At 43.3% G+C, this 6,354-nt stretch overlaps 1 pseudogene; it reads right to left on the reverse strand.

Annotated features, from left to right (window-relative positions):
- Window positions 1-500: 500 nt before the first annotated feature.
- Window positions 501-613, reverse strand: LOC124519896 (uncharacterized; annotated as a pseudogene).
- Window positions 614-6,354: the final 5,741 nt, after the last annotated feature.

The following is a 6,354-nucleotide window of genomic DNA, read 5'->3' on the forward strand; positions in this document are numbered from 1 at the left end:
AATGTCAATGAAATGCTGGAGGCTGAGTGTGGGTGAGCTTGAGAATTAAAATCTCACCCTTAAGAGAACCATTCTAATGTGGGGGGGGGGACATTTTTATGGGTTTTACCTCCAAGGAGTCCCACCAGGTTCTCACAGTGAATGAAGATCAGAGCAAAATTCTTTTGTGTATCACACAAGGGGAAGGGGAAATATAACCATCTGAAATATGCCCAGATTGTTCATTGTCCATCAAAAAAAGTCCAGCCAGCAAGGAAGACAACTTCCTCAGAGCCTCATCCAACACGGGAGAATGGATAACCCTAACCCCAGCCCCTTGTAGCCTTTGTCTTACCCTAACGGGGCAAAAATCCCAGAGAAGCAGCACTTGCAAGGATCATGGGCCAGGCCACAGGCCCACTAGGAGACAAACCTAATCATACGATCCTGGGACACTTCCCCTCCCTCCATGCCTTCCTGCACCATTAACAGGGCTCCTGCATACTAGAGGATTACAGCTGAAAAAGCTGCAAGGCTGATTCATCATGAATTGGTGTGTCATCCTTGTGCAGGGGCCATACTCATTTTCTCTGTATCGTTCTAATTTCCATATATGTGCGGCCCAAGTGAGCACCACTGCAAGGCTGGTTCTTTTTCTTTCCTTTTCCTTTTCCTTTTCCTTTTCCTTTCCCTTTCCTTTCCTTTCCTTTCCTTTTTTTTAAAGGCTGGTTCTTTTGAAGAAGGAGTCTTTAGGGAAACCCAAGGACAACAGGGGAAACATAAAACAAGTACAGGAGAGGAAATTGCAGCCTCTGAGCCTCACTCCAAGCCAGAAAAACATAAAAACCTCTCATTAAAATGTTGTCTATCTCAGTTCTATTACCCAATATATGTCTGACATTTAACAACAAAAAAATTGCATGCTAAAGGAAAGGCACCATCTGAAGAGAAAAAGTAGGCATCAGAACCACGCTTGGCTACAGCAGAGATGTTGGCATTACTGGACAGGAAATTTAGAGATTTTATTTTTGGGGGCACCTGAGTGGAGTTGGTTGAGCATCTGACCTCAGCTCAGGTTATCTTGTGGTTTATGGGTTCAAGCCCCGCATTGGGCTTTGTGCTGACAGTGCGGAGCCGGCTTTGGAGTCTCTGTCTCCCTCTCTCTCTGCCCTCACCTGCTCTTGAGTGCTCTAAAAAATGAATACACATTATGGGGCACCTGTGTGGCTCAGTCAGTTAGGCATCTAACTTTGGCTCAGGTCATGATCCTGTTCATGATCTGGTTCATGAGTTCGAGCCCCGTGTTGGGCTCTGTGCTGACAGCTTTAAAAAAAAATTTTTTTTTTAAATGAGTAAACATTAAAAAAAATTTAAAGATTTTATTTTTTAAGTAATCTCTACATCCAACATGGGCTTGAACCCCAAGATTAAGAGTTGCATGCTCTTCCAACTGAGCCAGCCAGGCACCCCCCTCCCCCCCCTTGGACAGGGAATTTAAAACAACTCTGGTTAATATGCTAAGGGCTGTCATGGAAAAAGTGGGCCACATGTAAAATTAGATGGATAGTGTAAGCAGAGAGATGGAAACTCTAAGAAAACAACAAAAGGAAATGCTAGAAAAAAAAAATGAACAGAAATGGAGAATGGCTTTGGTGGGCACATAGGTGGAAAAAAAATCAGTAAGCTTGAAGATATGTCACTAGAAACTTTCCAAACTGAAATGCAAAGAGAAAAATAAAAATAAAAAAAGAAAAGTAACAGAATGTTCAAGAACCACAGGACAATTATAAAAGATGTCACATATACAAAATAGGAATTCCGGGAAGAAGACAGGAACAGAAGATTATACTTAAAGTGTAATGGCTGGGACTCACTGCCCATGTCCTGTGAGGTCAGTGGTGGCAGACATGTGGCTCAGAGGCCCAGGCACCCACAGCAGCAGCTCTGGGCTGGGTGAGCACCCTGTCACTGTTGGGGATGGGCCCAGTATAGCCAGCACCCCTTCATAGGCACCAGCCTCGGAGTGCTGCATCAGTGAGTGCGTCCTGGCACCAGGCACTCTGGGCTTGGTGGCTGAACCACTGTAAACCCCAGATATGTTCCCAACTTCTGGTGGTATGGCCGATGTGCTCACAACTCATGGACACCTGAGCAGCATCCACCACGGCTATCCAGGAATGGGTGGCTGAACAGAATTGGAGCATGTAACCCAAACCCAGTGGGCATTCTGGGCCCCTTCTCTGCACAAGCACACTATGGATGCATCACAGGAACGGGACACAGAAAGGGACAGATATAGCCACAGAAGCTACAGGTGGAAGCCTGAGTTCCCTTAGCCAGAGGTAAGCCTGGCCATCTAGCCAGGCATCACAGCCCCTAAGCAACAGTGAGCTTTTGTCCTCAGCACAGAAATGAGTTCTCCATAAGTGACATAAGTCATTTACAAAGTAGTATTTGTGGCAAACTCATTTTTGCAATAACATAAGTGCTGGGAGGGGCGCTGTCTGGCTCAGTCAGTGGAGCATGCAATCCTTGATCTCCATGTTGTGAGTTCAAACATGTTGGGTGTAGAGGTTACTTAAAAATAAAATCTTAAAAAAAAAGTGCTAAGAAAAACAGAGTGGGGCCCTGGCTTCCCAGAAAGCCATGTGGGTGCACTGGTGTGTCTCCATCATGGAAAAACACAAAAACAAACAAACAAAAAAACCCCAAACAACAAACTGAGAATATTCCAAAATTTTTTTTTAATTTTTTAAAATATTTATTTATTTTTGAGACAGAGAGAGACACAGCATGAGCAGGGAAGGGGCAGAGAGAGAAGGAGACACAGAATGTGAAGCAGGCTCCAGGCTCTGAGCTGTCAGCACAGAGCCCGATGCAGGGCTTGAACTCACGAACTGTGAGACCGTGACCTGAGCTGAAGTCGGACGCTTAACCGACTGAGCCACCCAGGCGCCCCGAGAATATTCCAAAATTAATGACAGAAACCAAATCACAAATTCAGGAATCTTAGACACCACCAATCAGGATAAATATAAAAAACACTCCACCTAGGCATATGATATTCAAACTGCAGAAAACCAAAGACAAAGAGACAATCTTGAAAGAAGCTAGAGGAAAAAAACAAAAATATAAAAGCAGCTCACCTATAGAGAAATAAGGATGGAAACCACTTCATATTTCTTGTCTGAAATCATGCAAGCAAGGAGGGAGTAGAATATTTTAAAAGGCTTATGTAGATCTGGGATTCTGACCTATACAATTTTCCTTTTTTCTAAATAATTTTTTTCTTTGAAAAATTTTTTAATGTTTATTTGAGAGAAAGAGAGAGAGAGAGAGAGAGAGAACATGAGTATGCAAGTGGGGGAGGGGAATAATGAGAGAGAGACACAGAATCCAAAGCAGGCTCCAGGCTCCAAGCTCTCAGCACAGAGGCTGATGTGGGGCTCGAACTCATGAGCTATGAGATCATGCTGTGAGATCATGCCCTGAGATGAAGTCGGATGTTAATCAATTGAGCCACCCAGGCGCCCCTGAAGAATTTCTTTTAACATTTCTTGCAAAGCAGGTATCCTGGCAACAAATTCCTTCCATTTAAAAATTTTCATTTTTAAAAAATATTTTTAAAAATTTATTTATTTTGAGAAAGAGAAAGAGAGAGGGAGAGAACAATGTGGGGCTTTGAACTCATAAACTCTGAGATCATAACCTGAGCCAAAGTGGATGCTTAACTGAGCCACTCAGCCGCCCCAATTTTTTTTTTTTTTTAATAATTTTTTTTTTCAACGTTTATTTATTTTTGGGACAGAGAGAGACAGAGCATGAACGGGGAAGGGGCAGAGAGAGAGGGAGACACAGAATTGGAAACAGGCTCCAGGCTCTGAGCCATCAGCCCAGAGCCCGACGCGGGGCTCGAACTCACGGACCGTGAGATCGTGACCTGGCTGAAGTCGGACGTTTAACCGACTGCGCCACCCAGGCGCCCCGCCCCAATTTTTTTTTAAGTAACCTCTATATCCAACGTGGGACTCAAACTCATGACCCTGAGATCAAAAGTAGCATGCTCTACTGGTAGCCACTCTGATACCCTGAATTCCTTTAGCTTTTGCCTAAGAAAGTATTTCTCTATTTTTGAAGGGTACTTTCACTAGATACAAAATTCTAGATTGGTGTTTTTTTTTTCTCTTTCAATATGTTTAATAGGAGTAGTGTGAGGAGACACCCTTGCCTCGTGCTTGGGGACACATGTAGCTTCTCATCATTAACAATGTTATCTATAGGTTTTTGTTCTTGTTGATCATTTAATTGAAGTATAGTTGACACATACCTACAGGTTTTTTGTAGATATTCTTTGTCAAGTTGGGAAGGGTCCCCTTTATTCCTACTTTGCTGAGTCTTTATGATGAAAGGTGTTGGATTTTGTTAAATGTTTCTTCTGCATCTATTGATATGATCATGTGATTTTTCTTTTTTAGCTTGTTGATATGATGGATTACCTTAATTGATTTCCTAATGTTGAACTAGCCTTGCATGCCTGAAATACATCCCACCTGGTCATGAGTATGCAATTCTTTTTTTAAAAGATTTATTAAGATTTTTCTTCATGTTTATTTTGAGGGAGGGAGGGAGGGAGAGAGAGAGAGAGAGAGAAAGAGAGAGAGAGAGAGAATGAATGAGTGGGGAAGGGGCAGAGAAAGAGGGAGGGAATCCCAAGCAGGCCCCATGCCGTCAGCGCAGAGCCCTGCATAGGGCTCCAACCCATGAACCGTGACATCATGACCTGAGCCGAAACCAAGAGTTGGATGCTTACCCGATTGAACCGCTCAGCTGCTCTTTTTTTTTTATTTTAGAGACAGACATAGCATGAACAGGGGTAAGGGGCAAAAGGAGGGAGAGAGGGAGGGGCAGTTAGGTGGCTCAGTTGGTTAAGCATCTGACTTTGGCTCAGGTCATGATCTCAGTTTGTGAGTTCGAGCCCTGCCTCGGGCTCTGTGCTGACAGCTCAGAGCCTGGGGCCTGCTTCAGATTCTGTGTCTCACTCTCTCTCTGCCCCTCCCCTGCTCATGCTCTGTCTCTCTCTGTCTCAAAAAAAAAAAAAAAAAAAAAAAAAAGGAGCGAGAGAGGGAATCGCAAGCAGGCTCCACACTTACCATGGAGCCTGACATAGGGCTTGATCCCATGACCCTGGGATCATGGCCTGAGCCAAAATCAAGACTCAGACGTTCAACTGACTGAGCCACCCAGGTGCCTTTAAATATTTTATTTTTATAATTTTTTTAATGTTTATTTTTGAAAGAGAGAGAGAGACAGAGTGTGAGCAGGGGAGGGCAGAGGGAGAGACATAGAACCCGAAGCAGGCCCAAGGCTCCAAGCTGTCAGCAGAGCCCAACGTGGAGCTTGAACCCACAAACCATGAGATCGTGATCTAGAGCCGAAGTCTGACACTTACCGATTGAGCCACCCAGGCACTCCTTAAAGATTTTAAGTCATCTCTATACCCAACGTGGGACTTGAACTCACAACCCTGAGATCAAGAGTTGCATTCTCCACCAAGCCAGCTAGGCGACCCTATAATATTGTAGGATTGATCTAATATTTTGTTGAATATTTCTGCATCTATGGCCATGAAAGATATTGGTTTGTAATTTCTTCTTTTGCAGTATCTTTATCTGATTTGGGTACATTAGAACCAGGTGCATTCCCTCTATTTTCTGAGGAGACTGTAATAGAGAATTCCTATCATTTCTTCCTTAAAATATGTCTGGTGCAATCATGCACCACTGGGTAGGTACTATCCAAATGAGTTGCAACTTATGTCCACACAAAACCCTGCACATGACATTTTATAGCAACTTTATTCACAGTTGCCCCAAACGGGAAGCGACCAAGATGCTCTTCATAGGTGAATGGGCAAACTATGGTATATCCATACAATGGAATATTATTTGGTGATGAAAAGAAATGTGCTGTTGTAAACAGAGAGGACAGTGGTGGTTACCAAGGGCTAGGAGGTGAGAGAAATGGAGAGATGCTTGTCAAAAGGTACAAGCCCTCACTTATAAGATGAAGGAGTTCTGGGGATGTAGTACACAGCATGACGACTATAGTTACTGTGTTGTATACTTGAGACTAAGAGTAGATTTTAAGTGTTTCCATCACACACACACACACACACACACACACACACACACAAAAGGTAACTGTGTGAGGTTGGTGGATGTATTAACCTGAGAGTGGGGATTATTCCATGAAGTAATTGTATTTTGAATTATCATTTTGTACACATTACACACATACACACACACACAATCTTGCCAATTAAATCTCAGTAAAGCTGGAGGAAGAATGAGCTATCAAGTCATAAACAGACATTAA

This window comes from Lynx rufus, unplaced genomic scaffold (genome assembly GCF_022079265.1).
Source record: "Lynx rufus isolate CCGP_SWC_20201006 ecotype Redwood Valley unplaced genomic scaffold, mLynRuf1.p SCAF_29, whole genome shotgun sequence".
NCBI lineage: Eukaryota > Metazoa > Chordata > Mammalia > Carnivora > Felidae > Lynx > Lynx rufus.